Consider the following 24287-nt stretch of genomic DNA (forward strand, 5'->3'; position numbering starts at 1 on the left):
GTTACACCGTCCGAGTTATCTGGATACTTCCCACCAACACCTACCTATCCGAACTCCGGAGATGGGAACTCGCCCTTCAGTATATCCTCTCTTCTCGATATCCGCCAGGCCTCAACCTCCGCTAATTTCAAGTTGCCGCCGCTCATACCTCACCTGTCTTTCAACAACTTCTTTGCCTCTGTACTTCCGCCTCGACTGACATCTCTGCCCTTAACTCTTTGCCTTTAAATATGTCTGCTTGTGTCTGTGTATGTGCGGATGGATATGTGTGTGTGTGTGTGTGCGAGTGTACACCTGTCCTTTTTTTCCCCTAAGGGAAGTCTTTCCGCTCCCGGGATTGGAATGACTCCTTACCCTCTCCCTTAAAACCCACACCCTTTCATTTTTCCCTCTCCTTCCTTCCTTCCTGACGAAGCAACTGCCAGTTGCGAAAGCTTGTAATTCTGTGTGTGTGTTTGTGTGTTTTGTTCATGTGCCTGTCTGCCGGCGCTTTCCCGCTTGGTATATATATATATATATATATATATATATATATATATATATATATATATATATATATATATATATATATATATGTGTGTGTGTGTGTGTGTGTGTGTGTGTGTGTGTGTGTGTGTGTGTGTGTGTGTGCATTTTCCTTTCTTTTCTGAAGAAAGCTTTGACCGAAAGTTCAGTGTGTAACAGTATTTTCATGTTCCTATCTGCAACTCAAGATGTCATCTTTACAGAAAGCAGAAACAAAGTTTATAGTACGAGACTAAATGAAATATTTACATACATCACATTTAGAATGAAATAAAGAGACACATCATAGAACTGCATGACTTTCATGAGCAGCATCACCTCAAGGGCAAGCTAGCTGATATTTAGAGAAAATGATTTTCTTATGTGCATATAGTAATTTTGTTTAACAAAGTGATTGCATATAAAAAATGCTTTCCTACACTTTTTTTGAAGGACATCATTTATAAATTTGTAACTGTATATGAAATTAAATTAATAATGAATACTGATTTTAATCATTCTTACCAACTATCAGAACAATTATTAATGCTACAATCGTCAAAGTCCATACACCAAGACTGACTGCAAATCCATCTCCCAAAAGCTTGCAGTTCATGCCTGTTTCACCATGAGGGCACATACAGTTGTAGAGAAATTTTGAGTTTTGATGTAAACATTGCTGGCTGTTGATACATGACATTTTTGCACAAGTAGTTTCGGTGCAATCCTTACTACTTGAAGCCAGTACTTTTGCATCACTGCATCTGACAACACAAAGACGGATTATTTCTAAGTTTATATGAAGGAAATAGTTTCTTTTTTAAAAAATAAATAAATATACACTGATTATACATCAAGCTGTTAAAGTAATGTGACATAATAAATCACAGCTTGGTTGGAATCTAGATGGTGAACACACTCACCTTACAGCATCTGAAGATAACTGGGTTGGTTTGAAATATCGTGCACAAAAGGATATTCATCTATAGATATGAAAACACACTGCCAAATAGTCATCTTAAGAGAAGTTCAGAATTAACATTATCAAAATAAATTGTAAGCTACATTAAGAATAATGTTTTAAAATTTAAAATGTACATTTTAATAGGCTTTTTTTGCTGATAATCAAACTTATAAGGACTTTACAATGGAGGTAATGTCCAACAGTAGCACAAGTACTAAAACTGTGCAAGTATCTCCTCATCATAGAACACTGAATAATTCTATGGAACATACACAACAAACAAAAGTTTCAATGAATCATATGCACAGTTGGCACTGCCTATAATATAGCAATTTTGTAGACAGGCATAAAAGACTTTAAAGTGGTTATACAGCATGTTAATGAGTTTCAAAAGATTAGTTATAATTGTTTCTGCTTCAAAAATAGAATGCCACCAATACCCCCACCCCCCTGCCACTGCTGCTTTTCTCATTTATCAACTTATGTCTTGATTGATCTATAGGTAGCAAAATGTTTGAAGAAACTCTCTTTGTGCCTTTTATAGTCCTTGAAACTAATATTCTATATTATTCTTTGTTGCACTGGTTATGATCATGCCCACACAAAAGAAAGAGCCTATACGGTAAACCAGCTCACAGTTCTTCTCCCAGAATGTATCATTTTCATAATAAGAAATTATGAGTAATTTGTTTCTTCCTTCACTGATTATTCATCTTTACATCCCCAAAACAAAGAATCTTTGTGGTCTGACAACTAAATATCTGATGTTGTATTGTGCATGTTCTTCTAAGCACATGATAATCACTGTTATTATTGGTGGCCAAGTTATTTATTTTATGTGGTAATTTTATTTTCTGACTTCTATTTACAAAACTATATACTGCAAGATTTGTAATGTCTTAACAAGAAACACCTGATGCAATTAATGGAACTAAGGAAAGGATATATTACCACAGTCAGTTATATTTTTATTTTGAACACCACAAAAAATAATGTGCTTCAAATACAGGAGAGCTTGAAGGATACTCACATGCAGTTAGATTGCTTCAGCTTGTCACTACACTTCACTGGTTCTGGGCAAATTATAAAATTACACTCAGAAGAATATTCACAGCCATATTCAAGATTAAGGGCTATTGTTGCCTGTCCCCATTGTGTGACATTTGATCCCGGAGGCAATGGAAGGGCTCTTCCATCTAGTCTTACATCATCCACACAGCCTGTTGCAGAGAGTTTCAACAATCCTTTTAAGCTCAAGGTGTTGTCTGCAGCATTTATAACATGTAACATCTACAGCTTACATACTGGCATTTGATAAGTAAGACTGGAAACTAGTTTCTGATCCAATTGCCATATTTTAATCAACAATTACTTCCACATAATCTTGGTGCAAGATATGATATTTAGTTGTGTTACACTACTGTAGAAATTAAATTTTGTTTCCATAACACATTTATTATTCAACACTCTCATTAAATCCCTGTCATGATGAATGCAGCAAGGCCGACCAGCTCCACTTACTTTGCCACTGTATACCGCTAATACATCAAAAATTTAATTCTTTATGAGGTTCTAATTTTCTATCTTTAGAGTATAATTTATATGCAGTTGAAGATAATGATATAAATATTTCATGTAGAAACATTATTTTAAGTATAAATTCATAATTGAAAACTTATGGAAACTGTGTAGGTCCTAGTAGTAGTAGTATAGTAGTAGTAGTAGTAGCTTTATTCATCCGTAGATCTCTTTTTATAAGGATACAGGACATGTCAAAGTATTTACAAGTTTAGATCAATTTCAAATAAGATAATTCATATACATATATATTTACAGACTTCTATGATGTAAATAAAATAGAAAGAAACTTCCACATGGGAAAAATACATTAAAAACAAAGATTCCAAGACTTACCAAGTGGGAAAGCACCGGCAGACAAGCACAATAAATAAAACACACAAACACACACACAGAATTTCTAGCTTTCGCAACCGACGGCTGCTTTTTCAGGAAAGAGGGAAGGAGAGGGAAAGACAAAAGGATGTGTCTGTGTATGTGCGGATGGATATGTGTGTGTGTGCGAGTGTACACCTGTCCTTCTTTCCCCCTAAGCTAAGTCTTTCCACTCCTGGGATTTGAATGACTCCTTACCCTCTCCCTTAAAACCGACATCCTTTCGTCTTTCCCTCTCCTTCCCTATTTCCTGAAGAAGCAGCCGTCGGTTGCGAAAGCTAGATATTCTGTGTGTGCGTTTGTGTGTTTTATTTATTGTGCCTGTCTACCAGCGCTTTCCTTCTTGGTAAGTCTTGGAATCTTTGTTTTTAATATATTTTTACAGACTTCTAGTTAGACATAATCATTAGATTTACTCCTGGTATACAATACTTTTTTTTACAAATAACTTATTAAAATAATGTTATGCCACACCATTCACTCATATCTCACTATCAGTCACTGCAAACACTACACACACATTGCCTCACTACACACACACACACACACACACACACACACACACGCACACACACACAGGTGATCTCTGGCCCATTTTCTGTACCACAACTTCCCATTTGCTATCCTGAAAAACTGAGTCAGCATCCCTCCATAATGAGTGAGATGTTGCACTCAGAAAGAGGAAGAGGTGTTAGTATTGTGCTATGCACAGCTTGGGGGTAAGTATTTCTAGAAAGGAAAAAAGAAGGAAAAAACATACAGTGAAGGTGTTATGTGGAATGTTGGATGTTTTATAATTATACTTACAATATTTTTTATCAAACCCCTACTCTGTTTTATCTAAGTAATCCTTCAATGTGTAAAATGTATTGCATAACAGGTACTTTTTAGCTGCCTTTTTAAATAAGTTTGTTTTTGCAATTTCTTTAATCTCTTTTGGTAATTTATTGTACAGTTTTATTCCTTGCTAGAAAATGCTGATTTAAGTTTTATGTTCATTTTTTCTTGGTAAATGTAAGTTAGGTGCCTGTAAATTCTTGACAGGTTTTAATAAGCAACAAGGATAAAATTGCAGGTCCCAAAATCCACTCAAAAAATTGAACCTAGTAGCATAAAACCCATTTAAAGAATATACGAACAATGGTCAACCAAAATAACTTAATGGCTAACATAAAAGTGGTGCTACCAATTCCTGTCATTTATGTTGTTATTGAATATGTAATAGCTTTGTATTTTAACATTTTGTGTACACCTTCCTTGTCACTCTTTTAATAGGTGTTGTGGATAATGCCAATGGTAGTAGATGATTGTAATTGTCTCAGTTTATCGAACTCCAGGCTCTGATGAGATGGCATTTATAGAAAAAATTAACACTTCATACTGCAGTTGTTGAAATACAGATGGCATACAATTATAATTCTAGATGATACTAACATAGCTAGATGTGGAAACATTGGAAGGTTTCAGATTGACTGTATAATGGTAAGACGGATATTTTGGAACCAGATTTTAAACTGTAAGAGACTTCCAGGGGCAGATTTGGACTCTTACCAGTATTTATTGGGTATGAACTGTAGATTAAAACTGAAGATATTGCAAAAAGGTAGGAAATTAATGAGATGGATAAGTTGAAAGAAGCAGAAGTTGTTTAGAGTTTCAGAGGGAGTATTGGACAATGACACAAAAGAAGAGGAAAGGATTACACTGGAAGATAAATGGGTAGTTTTGAGAGACAAATGAGTGAAGACAGCAGACCAAATACATAAAAAGATAAAGCCTAGTAGAAATTGTTGGATAACACAGGAGATGTTGAATTCAGCTGATGAAGGAGAAAATAAGAAAACGCAGTAAATGAAGGTGGTAAGGAATACAAACGTCTAAAAAATTAGGTAGGCAAGAAGTGCAAAAAGGCTAAGTAGGAATGGCTATTGGACAAATGTAAGGATTTGGATGTATGTATCACTAGGGGAAAGACACATACCACCTACAGGAAAATTAAAGAGGCCTTTAGAAAAAAGAGAAGCAGCCATATGAATATCAAGAGCTCTGATGGAGAGCCAGTACTATGCAAAGAAGGGAGAGCTGAAAGGTGGAAGGAAAATACAGAGTGCCTATATATGGGAAATGTACTTGGAGGCAATATTAGTGATGGAAGAGGATGTAGATGAAGTTGAGATAGGCAGTGTGATACTGCGAGAAGAAAATTACAGAGCACTGAAAGAAGTAAGTTGAAACAAAGCCCCGGGAGTAGATGTCATTCCATCAGAACTGTGATAGCCTTGTGACAACCAGCCTGACAAACCTCCTCTATCTGGTGTGCAAGATGTATGTAACAGGTGAAATACCGTGACTTTGAGAAGAATGTAATAATTCCAATTCCTATGAAAGCAGATGCTGACAGGAGTGAATATTACTGAACTACCAGTTTAAGAAGTAACTGTTTCAAAATACTAACACGAATTTTTTACAGAAGAAGGAAAAAATCTGGTATAAGCCAACCTTGGGGAATATTCCAGAGAATTGAAATGCTGAAGGTAGTAGAGACAAAATATAGGGAGTAAAATGCTAATTACAACTTATGAAGGAATGAGACAGTGATTATGAGGCGAGGGCCATGAAACGGAAGCAATGGCTGAGAAAGGAATGACACAAGGTTGTACCCTATCCCCAATGTTATTCAATTTGTACACTAAGCAAGCCATAAAGGAAACCAAAGAAAAATTGGGAGGAGGAATTAAAATTCAGGGAGAAGAAATAAAAACTTTAAGGTTTGCTGATTGCATTGTAATTCTGCCATAGACAGCAAATGACTTGGAAGTGTAGTTGAATGGAGTGGATAATACCTTGAAAGGATGATGTAAGATAAACAACAGCAAAAGCAAGATAAGGATAATAGAATGTAGATTAATTAAATCAGGTGATGCTGAGTGAATCAGATTAACAAATGACACACTTAATGTAACATATGAGTTTTGCTACTGGACAACAAAATAATTAATGATGGCTGAAGTAGAGAGGACAAAAAATGGCAATCACAAGAAAAGCATCTGTGATGATGGGAAATTTGTTAACAGCAAATATACGTCACAAAGTCTTTTCTGAAAGTAGCTATATATGGAGATAAAACATTGACAATTAACAGTTTACAAAAGAAGGAAAGAGAAGCTTTTGAAATGTGGTGCTACAGAAGAATGCTGACTATTACATAGGTAGATCATGCAACTAACAAGGAGGTACTGAACAGAATTGGAGAGAAAAGAAATCTGTGGCGCAAACTGGCTAGAAGAGAGGATAGATTGAAAGGACACATTCTGAAACATCAAGGGATCACCAATTTAGTACTGGAGGGAAGTGTGGCTGGTAAAAATCACAGAGGGAGGCCAAGAGATGAAGAGAGTAAGCAAATTCAGAAGGATGTAGGTTGCAATAGTTATTCTGAGATGATGTGGGTTGTACAGGAAACAGCAGCAAGAAGAGTTGCATCAAACCAATCTTTGGAGTGAAGACCAGAACAACAACAAGGGCAAAAAGAAAAGAAAAAAGTAATTTATATGGCTAATTCTTTAAAGCCATTGGGCTATTACTATCTCAATGAAAAGCCCACCAGACTGAATTCATGTCTTGATAACATCATTAGTAATATACACAGAAACTCTCTTGATTGTGATATTATAGAATTTGGAATATCAATAATGCAGGGATATCTCTTCAAACTGAAAATTCAGCTCTCAGTATTGAAGGAAGAGAAGTGACATATAGACTGCTAGAAAAATCCACTGTAAAAAATATGATAGACCAGTTAAAGGAAATGGATTGGCCACATATAATGGATAACAACAAAAGAATTTGTAAATTCTTTTCCATTTTCTTGACAGAGATTAAGTGCACAGTAAAAAATACATGTCCCAACGTAACCAAAAGATATTATACTAATATTACACATAAGCAGCATTATACCAATAAGTGGCATGCTCCATAACCTAAAAAACTCAGCATGCTACTATAAATAAGTCATAAAAGTGACTGAGACAAGGAAATATGAGAAAACTTTAGAGATCCAAAATACAAAAATCCGAAATGCGGTGCAAATTATGAGCATATTTTAAATTCCAAAATAAATGTAAATCTGCCTGGAATGTCATCAAAAGGAAAATTAATTATATCAATAAAGAAAACAGTACCTCTACTGACCATGATACATTGAATAAATATTCTGTAAATAGTGCCATCATTACCACTCCATTCAATAATTCTACTTTAGGTGCAGAAACCCTGCTAAATTATGCAAAACAAGTAAGTGAGAAACTTAAATGGATCCTAATCGCTTTAAATGACATTCATAAATCTATATAGAAACCAAGCAATTCCTGAATAGAAGACTATTTTGTACCCAATACATTCAAAATAAAGTGTATAGCAAAGGAGATCAAATTGTCACTTCTCTCACTATCTAACAGAGTGCTAGATGAAGGAATTTTGCCAAAATGTCTTAATCTCACATTTATGTTAACTATATATAAAAAAGGCGACAGAAACTCTCAAATAACTGGAGTCCCATTTCAATAGTACAACTATACGAAAGATAATAGAAAGTTGTATGCATAAACAGATATATAGCTATTTTGAAAGCAACAAAATTTTAAATTAGCAACAGTTCAGATTCAGGGCTCACCTATCAACTGCAAAAGTAGTTGAACCTTTGGTGAATAATGTTATGAAGGATATGAAAAAAGGCTATTAACATCTGGAATGCTTACTGATTTAAGTAAAGCATTTGATTCACTGTCACACTCCATAATCATCAAAAAGTTTGAATATTATGGCATAGAAGATAAATCATTCAGTTCATTCAAATCTTATTTAAGCATTAGGTTACAGCTTGTTTACAGAATCAGCAATACTCCCAATAAAAAGAGGAGCACCCCAAGGCTTTGTCTTGGGCCCTTCATGTTTATTGTCACTCTAATTACTTTTCAAGTTATATACCATGTCATAATATCCAAATGTTGATGACATCAATAACCACAGGCAAGAAATGACAAAGTGGTTAGCTAACAACAAGAGAATGGTGCAAGTGACTTATCACTGGTGTTACGGCGATCAGCTGAATGTAAACCATACAAAAACAGAAGAACTATTTTTTAATCTAAAGGTAAGCAAAAAATAAAATAAAGTTGTAAAGCTACTTGGCCTGTTCATAGACCAGAAACTCTCTTGGGAAGAACACACAAATTAGCTGTGCAGCAAACTAGCTCATTATTGTATAAATTAAGGAATAGTGCAAGCAAACAGTTGTTGTTCCACTCATATTTTGCTTTCTTTGATTCTCATCTGCAATATGGAATATTGCTCTGGAGCACTTCCGCAGAAACCAATACCACATGGTGGGACAAATAAAAATGGCCTGGAGAACAGAGTTCCAGTGTACAAAGAAGCACAGAAGAGGAAAGGAAATGCAGTGCTAACCTAACTACAGTAAATGTAGAAAGTGACCACCACTCATCTCCTGGAACTTTTGAGCCCTAGTCAGCAGGGTGCTGAAGATGAAGGTGGACTGCTGGAGGTGCTGATATCTCATCTGAAATGTTCAGCTGCAGTTCTTGAAGACTATGAAGGTTGTTGCGAGACACCTTGGACTTGAGGGTTCCCCACACAAAGTAATCGCACACTGACAAATCAGGTGACCTGGGGTCAGTAGTGCCCTTGCCAGACTGACCACTGCTAACAATTGTGTCAAGTGTAAAGATTGTGTCAATGTGATCCAACATTTGGCAGGTTATATCGGCAGTTGCTCCAAGCTATTGGAAGTAACTGTAAGTCTTTTCCTCCTCTTTTAATAATGTTGGCAATATAACATGCTGAAGACGGCATCCAATGAAAGAAGATGGGACCAATAATTTGGCATGCAGACACCATACAACAAACCCCAAACTTCAGATCATCCAATGGTGTCTCGTGAAAGTCACAGGGATTCTCTGCTGCCCAGAACCTGTGATTCCGCGAGCCGCTGAGGAGCATCTGCTTGTTTTACTGTGTGAACAACAGACACACAGTAAGAATGCCTGTGCTGGTCCAGGCAGAGTATTTGTCTGCATGATTGACGTGGTATGCTGATCTCTGGTGACAGTTGTGGGGTTGGTCTGGCAGGAGAAGCATTTTCTGGTGAACTGCAGCCACATTTTCTGTTGTGCGGGCATGTTTCACAATTTTTTTCAACTTGTTAAAAACAGATCCTGACTGATGCCACTTTTTAACTAAGCATTGCATTGCACCCTTTTCTGGCACTACAAACAACTGAACACACAGTTTCCATGACTTTGTTGTCACTTAACTTTCCACAACAAACACCTGCTGCTCCACTGTGAGTACCATTGTCCCCTTTACACTTCTACACTCTCACTGACGCAGCCCGCATTTCACTCTGAATCAGTGTGGATCACGTGGTGGGTATACACAGTATGTGCACTTCATGGGGTGTGGTTATACGCATACTTTCATGTCCAATTGAATCCACTCATCCACGCCACTTTTATTTGCCCCATGGTATATTTGCAGATGGCATAAAAAATAATCAGATGTTTAGTAGAATTACCATCTAGGGAAGACTACAGAAACTACTTCAAATGTCTCTAGCCTGATAACTGATTCATATATGCCAGAGAAAATCTGGAAAAGTTCAATGTGAGATGTGATGTGCATGTACAAAATACCAGAACTAGTCATGTATTGGATTTGCCTTCCTCAAGACTTGCTATAGTCCATAATAACTACAAATACTTGAACATTTTTTTTTCAGTAAGCTGCCATAATTAACTCATATACTACTAAAAAATAAATATTAGAGAATATTACAAACTTGGTTAAAATACAGTGAATTCTATCTATCTTCAATTCCAAGAAACAAATCATTATAACACACATGTTTCCTAAGTGATAAAGAAAATCATTTAGCTCTTAAATAAACTGCTATTATCTGTTTTATTTTCCATATACATAATTGATTATTGTATAAAACTTGATACCACTGTAAACTTTGACAACGCCAATTGTATGAAAAATATAGAAATGTGAATAAAATATTCTATTCTATTCAGTCTTGGTTGAGTTTCCATTGAGTAATGTTCATACAGTCAATCTGCACTGAATAATGTGTATATAAATCTACATGAAGTCCATAGCCTGCATTCACAGACATAGCAACTTACGTATGAGGTACTATCTAAAAAAAAATCCAAAATATAATTACAATTATCACATTATACCTAGATCTTATTCTGCACCACATGATTCAAGTAGTCCCATTGGGAGTGAATAAACAAATCCTAACATTTCTGCCAAAATTTGAAATGCGTCTTGGAAGTCTTTCTTTCTTATGGTGTTCAGTACCTCCAGTGATCCCCTACACTTTATCTTCACCTTGGGGAACAGGAAAAAGTCGCAAAGAGTTAATGTTAAGGAATATGTCAGGTGGGCACACTACTGTCATCATGTTTTTAGTAAAACATCCCTGAACAATATACACCACATGTGGTTATGCATTGTTGTGGAGAAGTAGACAACTATTCATATGCCACAGCTATTATTCAGATGTCCTTCGTCAAGCATTATGGAAAAAATGATAGATGAAAGCATTGTTGTAATTTTTTTTTTTTTTTTTTTTTTTTTTTTTTTGCTGTTCCACAGAAGGAATGATATCTTTACAAATAATTCCCCCCCCCCCCCCCTCCCCTCCCCCCACAATAAATAAAAGGTCATCAATATTGTGGTGATTGATTCTTAGTTTTGAGGTCATAGCCATAAACCCATCTTTCATCATCAGTAACAACCATTGAAAGAAAGTTTTCCTTTTTTGAAGCACTTGTTTAAAGTCTCAGCAAACATTCAAATGATGTTGCTTCTGAACATCCAATATTTAGAAAATAACATCACGTGGGCACAGTGCTCTTTCGAGTCAGCCATCACAAAACTGCAAACTTATAGAAATATAAGGGGAAGTGAAATTAATGGAAAAATGTAAGTAAACTGTTTATTATTTCAAAAGTGGTCTCTATAACTGTTAAGACATTTATTCCACCAGGAAACAAGGTGACCAGTGCCTAAATGGAAATATTTTTGTGGGTGCCTAAAGAACGATGACTGCACCCAGGTGTATATCATTTGTCCAAAGCAAATTGACGGGCAGTTCTTCAGCACTCTAAAAGTATGGAAATTGTATGGTGAATGATGGAGGCTGTATGGAGAATGAGTAAGGGCTTCTCGCCAAAACTTTTACAGTGTAATTGGAACAACATGTATGTCAGCTCTGGGAAAGTCGTGATAATCTTTTTCTTTGACTGCAAAAGTGTGCTGCTGATTGACTTTCTGGAACATGAGGCCACAATTCACTCACAGCGGTACATGGACATATTGCAAAAATTGAAGAGTGCAATCAAGTCCAAACACCTGGGAATATTGACAGATGGCATTATTCTGTGCCTGCCCATATGCTGCTGTGGTTGTCTCGACTATGTTACAGAAGTTTCACTGGGAAGTCCTTACACCTTCTCCATAAAGTTTCAATTTGTTCCTGTATGATTTCCATAATTCTGGAGCCCTAAAGAAAGATATTTGGAACTGTCCAATTGCTTTGGATAATGAGGTGCACACCTAGGTACAATTATGGTTCTCGAGTACCTCAAACATTTTTCCATGAAGGCGTTGACCATTTTGTCTCATAGTCAGAAAAATGTACTAACAGTTATGGCAATTACTTTTGAAATAAAGAAACAGCTTACTTACTTTTTTTACATCTGTGTCATTTTTATTTTACTACCCATGTACAGCAATGGAAGTATGCTCACCACCAACTAAACAAATCAGTCAGCACACAATCCTTTGTCCATAAATACAAGTACATTGGCCATGATGTCATTTTCTTGGCTCCTACATTCTTACTGCTATCATCACATGACTTTTGGCAACACAATGTCGGCAGCACATTGTTCTAATTGCAGTACACAGTGTTTCGTTAAGGACAGTAACATTAAATTTCTTGTGTAGGTATTATTAGTTTAATATAACAGCATTTCTTGAAAGTGATAAACGCTTTTGTGTTATCATTTTTCTTTCCAGAAAGACACAGATACATAAATTATTGGTTTACAGTGATGTGTGTGTGTGTGTGTGTGTGTGTGTGTGTGTGTGTGTGTGTGTGTGTTTTACCATGCACAATTACAATCTGAAGCATTTCTTGGATTACTATATCATAGAGGTGATGTTTTCCTTTTCAGATTTCCTAGAGATGAAAGGTAATGACTGGCTTCATCCCAGTGTAGCCCTCAGTGGTTCACAAACCCACAATAGGCCACAGCAGTCCACCTATCCCACTGCTGTCTCACACCGAACCCAGGGTTATTGTGCAGTTCTTTCCTCTGTGGACTACCCCCCAGGAATGTCTCATACCAGATGAGCATAACCCCAAATGTCTGCGTGGTAGAATATTTATGGTGTATGTGTATATGGAAAAGGTGTTTGCACAGCCATCACCGACACAGTGTAACTGAGGTGGAATAAAGGGGACCAGCCTGCATTCACCATGGTAGATGGATGACCACCTTAAAAACAATCCACATACTGGCCGGCATACTGGACCTCAACACTAATCCACTGGGCAGATTCGTGCTGGGGGTTGGCACGTCTTCCACCTTGGGAAGAGCATGTCAAACCACGTGGCTATAACTGTGTGTACGTACTAACATCTCTTTCAAACACTTCATGGAAAATTGTTTTTTAGCAGAGTAGAGCTGGAATTGGCTTCACAATGATGCTATGGCAATCAAACTAAAATTTCCTGAATATCTTCAAGCAAAGAGGCTGGGCTCCATTCTTATAATTCTCATGTACCTTGATATTTACATTGTGTATGTGTGCATGTGAGGGAGAGAAGTTCAGCAAGAGAACTAGAAATACAACTGCAGGATTTCATGTAGCAAGCCAGTGTGTGCATTCAGCTATGTGAATAAATTTTTTAAATATAATTTTTCTGTTAGTGGATTAGCATAGAAGAAAGAAGTTTTTGCTTTCAGTCATTGTACCAGATTTGGAAATGAATACCAGAATGAACAAGCATTTTAGGTAACGGTCAATTTTGCTGAAAATGATATAGCTAATATCAGCATAGCTGAAAAAGTAGCAAAAAAGCATTTGAGGAAGAAAGTGAGAAAGTTACATAATCTGCAGTATTCATTCTGCAGGATGCAGAATATTTTATGTTTGGAATCATTAATATGAGATTTTCAGAAAAATGATGTTATAAGTGAATTCATGGGTGATTTACTTAACCCAACAATCCATACACCAGGGCCTTGGAAGGTCATACTTTTAAAATTTTTCTGTAACTGTCAATTTGAAGTCAAACTCATTTTCAGTATTCGTCCACTCACCATTTGGCATCCCTCTTATCAAGTCTGAGCCAAATTGTTTTTCAGTATAGGAATAAAAATAATACAAAATATCTTTATTTATTGCAGATGTTGGTACACCTTTGAGCTTCCTCCAATCATATGATTTTATTGTTGTCCAGTGTTCCTACTGTCGCAATTTAGTTTGTTTGTTTCCCCAATGCTGGTATGTTACCATCTTGACTTGCTTAATCATGGAAAACAAGAATGTCATAACATGCAACTGCAGTTTGTTTGTTTCCCCAATGCTGGTATTGTTACCATCTTGATTTGCTTACTTTTGTATCAGCTGTTGCTTGAATGATACTTATTTCATTATTGCTTCATCATGGAAAACAAGAATGTCATAACATGCAACTGCAGCTAATTTCTCAAGTGCTGTTATTCAGTGGTTTGAAGAAGCTGATACATGTTAAGAAAGAAGAAGTTTTGAAGATAGAAATAGTCACGAGCCAAACTTTGAACCTACTGATATGAATGCTGTGGAAGATTACAGTACTTTAGAGAGTATTACTTCATCAGACTCTAAAAATAAAATCCCACATCAACAACTCAGCAAGTCATAATGGAACCATTTGGAATTTAAGTCCTTCCTGCAGCTCCTTGTGCACCTGTTCACAATATCATAAAGAAGGCACCTGGTATAGTTCATGGATTGAAAACCTGTAAATCTAAAAATGCATGGTACTATTTCATCCCCAAGGAAATACGAGATAGAATCATCAACTGCACAAATACAGAAGGCAGCTGAGCAATTGCTTCACAAGGTAATACATGGAAAATGTCTCATTTATTGAAATGGAGTGTTTACTTGGTCTTTTACTGCCTGTTGGTGTTGAGAAGAGTTGGGATATCCCTATAAGAGAACTATTCTTGGATGAACAGGCAAATCCTACATATGAAGCCACAGTGGCAGTAAATAGATTCAAGGATATAAGGAGAATAATAAGATTCAGTGATGGCACACCCATGAAGCTCAATCTGTAGGTAGCAAACTTGCAGCTGTTCACTTTGTATGGGAACTGTTCTTGGCAAATGTAAGAGAGATCTTGCTAATAGTTTACAAGGATCATCCAGAAATATTACTGTTGACAACTTCTTCACTAGTATTCAGGTGGCAAAAGAGATCTTTCAGATGCAAATTATAGAGGTGGGGACAATCAAATAAAATAAACCAGAAATCTCCAATGAGATGAGACCATCCACCTCAAGAGCAATGCATTCCTCATTATTTGCCTTTAGAGGTGAAATCACAGTGGTGAGTTATGTTCACAAAAAGAAATAAAAAATCTGTAGTTCACATTTGCACAACCATGAGAAAGACATCATTCAAAATCATACAAAAATCAGATGTAAGAAAGTTCTAAACACCACAAAGGGTGGAGTAAATAAAATGGAGCAAAAGGTTCAATTTTAGTGTAAGAGACAAAAACGGAGATCGCAATTTTCATTATGAATGATACTGATACACGTTGCAGCAATGAATAGTGACATTTTATTTTCTTCCTGACATTCAACATACCATAGTAGAAGAATCAATAGAAGGTGTTTGTTCCTAAAAAATTTAGTACAGGAAATAGTAAGACCTCTAATGGAGCTTCAAATTCAGATCCCTAATCTCCCAAAGAAAAGAGCTGATGCCATCAATAGATATGATGTGCAAAAGGATGTCTCATCACTGGACCTATTACCTGTATCAGGAAAGAGAAAATGGTACAAATATTGTCCATACAACAAACATAAGGAAAGCACCATGATATGTATGAAGGGTAAAAACATCTATAAAGAATATAACAGGCACTTTTTGTGCATCTTACTTGACACAAGTTGTAATTCAAGGAACTGAATTAACAATGCTTATAACATGCAGAATACATAAATTAATACAATTATTTGTATATGCTGTATCTAAGTGATTGTAACTGATAAAAATTGATGCTAAGAATTCTTTAAAAAATGAATAAAATATCACTCAGGCCCACCAGGTTTTTTTAGTATAGCTCATGAGCATTTTATTCTGTCGATAAATCTGAAACATATTCAACTCTGAAAAAATGAATATATGGAAAGAGAAAAATTTAAAATACAGGCAGGGCCTCAGGGACTCCTTGCACATGCATACATATGTGTTTCAACCACTATGCTGTGAAAAAATTTAGTTTCTAACAGTTAATTCTGTTTTGTTGTAATCTTACTGTGCATCAATGAAGGATTCACTCGATAATGAGATCTACAAAACAGGTAGAGTGAATAACAGTTTGCAGGTTTGGATACATGTGCTACAGTAATGGTTGTATTGCTTTCAGATGCTGCCAACTGATATGTCTTAGTTATTAAAGTGCACAAACAGGGGTCAAACGAGAACACAGTACCCATCAGCATTTTAAATATTACTGACACATCCATGGACACAGACAAGATGGAACAGCAAGGAAGCAGCAATCACTCTGACAATAAAAAGCCAGTAATTCAGCGAAAAAGGCAAGAAACTGCTTGATAGAGTATACTGATTGATTATCGCCACACATACGAAGGGTGATGTGATATTTGATGGTTAATTGTGTGCTACTCATTGAACATATATTATGTTTTTAATGATGTCACTCTATTTTACTGATTCTGTAGCAAAGGACACTACCATCCAATGCTTATCTCAATGTTGGCTTACCAATGATTTGAGCCAATTTCACTTTTGAAGATGACAGTTTAAACAGTTGAGACTGGTTAAGTGAATCAAATAAAAGTTTTCTTGTGCAGCTGACAACTGACTTTTTATATTTGTTGAAAGTGGTGTTTTATGAGACTGACGGTGCAGTCAACCATTGAATAATGTCACATCTAACCAAAAGAATGCAGAAAGCTGTACTTAGTAATTCAACCCATCTAGTGCGAGGACATTACTCTCACTGGGAAGAAATCAAGTATGGGATTTCAAATGAATCAAATGGCTCTGAGCACTATGGGACTTAACTTCTGAGGTCATCAGTCCCCTAGAATTTAGAACTACTTAACCTAGCTAACCTAAGGAAATCACAGACATCAATGCACGAGGCAGGATTCGAATCGGCGACCGTAGCGGTCGCGTGGTTCCACACTGTGGCGCCTAGAACCGCTCGGCCATCCCGGCAGGCAAGTATGGGATTCCCAAAGGCTCAACCTTACGTCTGCTATTATACCTAAATAATCTAATATATAGAAAGCAGAATTAGTTCATTTTATAGATGACACCAGTTTTGTAATCAATCCAAGCAGACATAAAGCAACAGAAGGAATGGTAAACAATGTTCTTCAAAGTACCATTGGCTGGTTTTCTGTGAATGGTCTTATCTTCAGTTTAAAAAGGCACACCATATGCAGTTCTGCACATATAGGGATACTACGCCAATGATAAGTGTAATAACACAAGCTGAGGAAATGATAAATAGGGTGAAAACTGCAAAATTCTCAGGTGTCTGTAGTGATGAGAATTTTAACTGGAAAAAACACGCTTTGGAACTAATACAACAACCTAGTTCAACCATATATGCACTCAGAATCATTTCAAATCTTTGGGGGTGAGACAGATCAGTAAGTTGACATATTTTGTATATTATCATTCAATAATGGCATATGGAATAACATGGTGCTCACTTATGATCACCTTGTAGACATCTGCTTATGGAGTTAGTCATGTTGACTACTGCTTCACAGCACATTTATTCTCTCATGAAGTTTGTTATAAACAATCCACTGCAGTTCAAAAGTGACAATGACGTACATAATTACAATACCACAAGAAAAAATGATGTTCATTACCAATATGACACATTGTGGTTGACTTCAGCACAAAATAGGGATGCACAACACTATGACCAAAATTTTTTATCACTTATCCAGTGATATAAAAACATGTGATGGGCAGCAAAGTAAAATTTTAAAACAAGCTGCAAAAGTTTCTTCTTGACAATGCCTTTTATTACATAGAATGTGTAAAAGAAGATGGGTGGGATTAACTAACTCACAACTGTATATTCAAAATTGTAAACTGTCAGCATGTAGCCATATTTACAAATTAATTTGTTACTGGAATGCAGAATGACCCATTCCATATCATTATGATTAATAGTGGGAATGATCCTTGGAAGATGAAACTAACTAACTAAAGACAAAATTTTTATGGCAATGGGAATAACTTTGAATGGGTTTGTGTATTGACATTACATCATTTGCAAAGAGTGAAGACACTGATTGCAGAATGATTTTACTGTTGCCAACATATATTTTGTGTTAGGGCCTTAAAGACAAAATAAGAGAAATTGGGGCTCATGCAGAAGCATATAGACAGTCTATTTTTCCTTGCTTTGTTTGTGAGTGAAATAGAAAAGGGAATGAGTGGTATTGGTAGTGGTACAAGATATCCTCCACGATGCACCATGTGGCGACCTGTAGATTACATATGTAAAAGCAGATGTTGCTAAAAAGGTAAGGATAAAATATGTTCAGCAGTATCATCATAAAATGAATGCCAGAATTGCTGCACAGACATTGGGTAAAAGTTTAATATTGCCATTGAATTACTTGACAAATATTTACAGCTAGAATACTTTATAGACTGTGAACCAACAATTGGGTTTATAAGATTGATGAATGACATTTTCAATCGCTTTAACAGTAGGAATCTGTTAGCAAAAGGCTAGAAATCATCTCTGTCAATGCAAACAGCTGGCTATATTTCGCCATTGCTGGATGAAGCTGAATAATACACTGTTGTTGTTGTTGTTGTTGTGGTCTTCAGTCCTGAGACTGGTTTGATGCAGCTCTACATGCTACTCTATCCTGTGCAAGCATCTTCATCTCCCAGTACCTACTGCAACCTACATCCCTCTGAATCTGCTTAGTGTATTCATCTCTTGGTCTCCCTCTACGATTTTTACCCTCCATGCTGTCCTCCAATACTAAATTGGTGATCCCTCGATGCCTCGGAACATGTCCTACCAACCGATCCCTTCTTCTGGTCAAGTTGTGTCACAAACTTCTCTTCTCCCCGATCCTATTCAATACTTCCTCATTAGTTATGTGATCTACCCATCTAATCTTCAGCATTCTTCTGTAGCACCACATTTCGAAAGCTTCTATTCTCTTCTTGTCCAAACTATTTATAGTCCATGTTTCACTTCCATACATGGCTACACTCCATACAAATACTTTCAGAATAGACTTCCTGACACTTAAATCAATACTTGATGTTAACAAATTTCTCTTCTTCAGAAACGCTTTCCTTCCCATTGCCAGTCTACATTTTATATCCTCTCTACTTTGACCATCATCAGTTATTTTGCTCCCCAAATAGCAAAACTCCTTTACTACTTTAAGTGTCTCACTTCCTAATCTAATTTCCTCAGCATCACCTGACTTAATTCTACTACATTCCATTATCCTCATTTTGCTTTTGTTGATGTTCATCTTATATACTCCTCTCAAGACACTGTCCATTCCATTCAACCGCTCTTCCAAGTCCTTTTCTGCCTCTGACAGAATTGCAATGTCATTGGCGAACCTCAAAGTTTTTTTTTCTTCTCCATGGATTTTAATACCTACTCTGAATTTTACTTTTGTTTCCTTTACTGCAAGCTCAATACACAGATTGAATAACACCGGGGAGAGGCTACAACCCTGTCTTACTCCCTTCCCAACTGCTCAATACACAGATTGAATAACACTGGGGAGAGGCTACAACCCTGTCTTACTCCCTTCCCAACCACTGCTTCCCTTTCATGTCCCTCGACTCTTATAACTGCCATCTGGTTTCTGTACAAATTGTAAATAGCGTTTCACTCCCTGTATTTTACCCCTGCCACCTTTAGAATTTGAAAGTGAGTGTTCCAGTCAACATTGTCAAAAGCTTTCTCTAAGTCAACAAGTGCTAGAAATGTAGGTTTGCCTTTCCTTAATCTTTCTTCTAAGATAACGTGTAAGGTCAGTATTGCCTCATGTGTTCCAGCATTTCTAGGGAATCCAAACTGATCTTCCCCGAGGTCAGCTTCTACTAGTTTTTCCATTCGTCTGTAAAGAATTCGTGTTAGTATTTTGCAGCTGTGGCTTATTAAACTGATTGTTCGGTAATTTTCACATCTGTCAACACCTGCTTTCTTTGGGATTGGAATTATTATATTCTTCTTGAAGTCTAAGGGTATTTCAACTGTTTCATACATCTTGCTCACCAGATGGTAGAGTTTTGTCAGGACTGGCTCTCACAAGGCCATCAGTAGTTCCAATGGAATGTTGTCTACTCCGGGGCTCCGGGGGGGGGGGGGGGGGGGGGGGGGTGTTGTTTCAACTTAGGTCTTTCAGTGCTTTGTCAAACTCTTCACGCAGTATTGTAGCTCCCATTTCATCTTCATCTACGTCCTCTTCCTTTTCCATAATATTGTCCTCAAGTACATCGCCCTTGTATAGACCCTCTATATACTCCTTCCACCTTTCTGCTTTCCCTTCTTTGCTTAGAACTGGGTTTCCATCTCAGCTCTTGATGTTCATACAAGTGGTTCTCTTATCTCCAAAGGTCTCTTCAATTTTCCTGTAGGCAGTATCTATCTTACCCTTAGTGAGATAAACCTCTACATCCTTGCATTTGTCCTCTAGCCATCCCTTCTTAGCCATTTTGCACTTTCTGTCGATCTCATTGTTGAGACGTTTGTATTCCTTTTTGCCTGCTTCATTTATTGCATTTTTATATTTTCTCCTTTCATCAATTAAATTCAATATTTCTTGTGTTATCCAAGGATTTCTATTAGCCCTCGTCTTTTTACCTACTTGATCCTCTGCCGCCTTCACTACTTCATCCCTCAAAGCTACCCATTCTTCTTCTACTGTATTTCTTTCCCCCATTCCTGTCAATTGTTCCCTTATGGTCTTCCTGAAACTCTGTACAACCTCTGGTTCTTTCAGTTTACCCAGGTCCCATTTCCTTAAATTCCCACCTTTTTGCAGTTTCTTCAGTTTTAATCTACAGGTCATAACCAATAGATTGTGGTCAGAGTCCGCATCTGCCCCTGGAAATGTCTTACAATTTAAAACCTGGTTCTTAAATCTCTGTCTTACCATTATACACTCCTGGAAATTGAAATAAGAACACTGTGAATTCATTGTCCCAGGAAGGGGAAACTTTATTGACACATTCCTGGGGTCAGATACATCACATGATCACACTGACAGAACCACAGGCACATAGACACAGGCAACAGAGCATGCACAATGTCGGCACTAGTACAGTGTATATCCACCTTTCGCAGCAATGCAGGCTGCTATCCTCCCATGGAGACGATCGTAGAGATGCTGGATGTAGTCCTGTGGAACGGCTTGCCATGCCATTTCCACCTGGCACCTCAGTTGGACCAGCGTTCGTGCTGGACGTGCAGACCGCGTGAGACGACGCTTCATCCAGTCCCAAACATGCTCAATGGGGGACAGATCCGGAGATCTTGCTGGCCAGGGTAGTTGACTTACACCTTATAGAGCATGTTGGGTGGCACGAGATACATGCGGAAGTGCATTGTCCTGTTGGAACAGCAAGTTCCCTTGCCGGTCTAGGAATGGTAGAACGATGGGTTCGATGACGGTTTGGATGTACCGTGTACTATTCAGTGTCCCCTCGACGATCACCAGAGGTGTACGGCCAGTGTAGAAGATCGCTCCCCACACCATGATGCCGGGTGTTGGCCCTGTGTGCCTCGGTCGTATGCAGTCCTGATTGTCGCGCTCACCTGCACGGCGCCAAACACGCATACGACCATCATTGGCACCAAGGCAGAAGTGACTCTCATCGCTGAAGACGACACGTCTCCATTCGTCCCTCCATTCACGCCTGTCGCGACACCACTGGAGGCGGGCTGCACGATGTTGGGGCGTGAGCGGAAGACGGCCTAACGGTGTGCGGGACCGTAGCCCAGCTTCATGGAGACGGTTGCGAATGGTCCTCGCCGATACCCCAGAAGCAACAGTACCCCTAATTTGCTGGGAAGTGGCGGTGCGGTCCCCTACGGCACTGCGTAGGATCCTACGGTCTTGGCGTGCATCCGTGCGTCGCTGCGGTCCGGTCCCAGGTCAACGGGCACGTGCACCTTCCGCCGACCACTGGCGACAACATCGATGTACTGTGGAGACCTCACGCCCCACGTGTTGAGCAATTTGGCGGTACGTCCACCCGGCCTCCCGCATGCCCACTATACGCCCTCGTTCAAAGTCTGTCAACTGCACATACGGTTCACGTCCACGCTGTCGCGGCATGCTACCAGTGTTAAAGACTGCGATGGAGCTCCGTATGCCACGGCAAACTGGCTGACACTGACGGCGGCGGTGCACAAATGCTGTGCAGCTAGCGCCATTCGACGGCCAACACCGCGGTTCCTGGTGTGTCCGCTGTGCCGTGCGTGTGATCATTGCTTGTACAGCCCTCTCGCAGTGTCCGGAGCAAGTATGGTGGGTCTGACACACCGGTGTCAATGTGTTTCCAGGAGTGTATAATCTATCTGATACCTTTTAGTATCTCCAGGGTTCTTCCATGTATACAACCTTCTTTCATGATTCTTAAACCAAATGTTAGCTATGATTACGTTGTGCTCTGTGTAAAATTCTACCAGGGGGCTTCCTTTTTCATTTCTTAGCCCCAATCCATATCCACCTACTACGTTTCCTACTCTGCCTTTTCCTACACTCGAATTCCCATCACCCATGACTATTAAATTTTCATCTCCCTTCACTATCTCAATAATTTCTTTTATTTCATCATACATTTCTTCAATTTCTTCATCATCTGCAGAGCTAGTTGGCATATAAACTTGTACTACTGTAGTAGGTGTGGGCTTCATATCTATTTTGGCCGCAATAATGCATTCACTATGCTGTTTGTAGTAGCTTACCCGCATTCCTATTTTCCTATTCATTATTAAACCTACTCCTGCATTACCCCTATTTGATTTTGTGTTTATAACCCTGTAGTCACCTGACCAGAAGTCTTGTTCCTCCTGCCACCGAACTTCACTAATTCCCACTGTATCTACCTTTAACCTGTCCATGTCCCTTTTTAAATTTTCTAACCTACCTGCCCGATTAAGGGATCTGACATTCCACACTTCGATCCATAGTACGCCAGTTTTCTTTCTCCTGATAACGACGTCCTCTTGAGTAGTCCCCGCCCGGAGATCCGAATGGGGGACTATTTTAACTTTGGACTATTTTACCCAAGAGGACGCCATCATCATTTAATCATACAGTAAAGCTGCATGCCCTCAGGAAAAATTACGGCTGTAGTTTCCCCTTGCTTTCAGCCGTTCACAGTACCAGCACAGCAAGGCCGTTTTGGTTATTGTTACAAGGCCAGATCAGTCAATCATCCAGACTGTTGCCCTTGCAACTACTGAGAAGGCTGCTACCCCTCTTCAGGAACCACACGTTTGTCTGGCCTCTCAACAGATACCCCTCTGTTGTGGTTGTACCTACGGTATGGCTATCTGTATCGCTGAGGCATGCAAGCCTCCCCACCAATGGCAAGGTCCATGGTTCATGGGAGGGGGGAGGGGGATAATACACTGACAGGAAAAAAACTGCAACACCTAGGAGGAGTTGCATGATATAAACAAAAGTTTGTAGGTGTGTTCCTACAGCTGAAAGATGTTGTATATTTAAATTTCACACCAGTCACACCAGAGTGCACTAGCAGCATTACTATGAGAATGCAAATTAATTTTTCTTCAAATGCTGTAATGGCCATGAGCATTAGGTACCTTTGAGATTTCATGCGGTGAATTGATGTTAGTCAAGAATGCCTTTAAGGCATTAAGATGACATTATCAATACCTAACAGAGTTTGAATGAGGTTGAGTAATACGGTTACGAGGGGCTGGATGTTCCTTCTGTGATACTGCAGAAAGACTTGGCAGGAATGTAGCCACTGTACATGACTTCTGGCAGCAGTGGTCATGACAAAGTACAGTTGCAAGAAGAGTGGGCTCCGACGGTCATGTGGCAGTACTGAGAGGGAAGACCATTGTGTTCGACATGACTCCAAACCACCGCCATCTGTGACTTCAGTGGTGTCAAATGTGAGCTCGTTGGAGGGCAGGAAGAGGTCTTTTGTGTTTCTGATGAAAGCTGCTTTCTGCATCCTCATATTATACATAATTGTTGCCCTGAGACCTGTCCCCTACACTGCCCTCTTTCACAATGCCATTGGCAGAATGAGGGTGACTCTTTATACTAGAAATCTTAGGTCATCATTGGCAAAGATCTTTTATTCAAAATATAAGCAGCAGCCAAATTTGAACCCAGTACTGAAGGATGTCACTAAACCCACCATATTGTTTCTAGTGAAGATTTCAGTCTTACTTTCTAATACTCCATGTAAAGGATTTTTACATTTGGTACAATATATTGTTTTCCACAACTTACAT

The 24287-nt window shown here is 38.2% G+C and overlaps 1 pseudogene; it reads right to left on the reverse strand.

Annotated features, from left to right (window-relative positions):
- Positions 1-1180: 1180 nt before the first annotated feature.
- Positions 1181-24287, reverse strand: part of LOC126278794 (neural-cadherin-like) — a 232037-nt pseudogene continuing 208930 nt past the window's right edge.

The sequence above is a fragment of the Schistocerca gregaria genome, chromosome 6, assembly GCF_023897955.1.
Source record: "Schistocerca gregaria isolate iqSchGreg1 chromosome 6, iqSchGreg1.2, whole genome shotgun sequence".
In the NCBI taxonomy this organism is placed as follows: domain Eukaryota; kingdom Metazoa; phylum Arthropoda; class Insecta; order Orthoptera; family Acrididae; genus Schistocerca; species Schistocerca gregaria.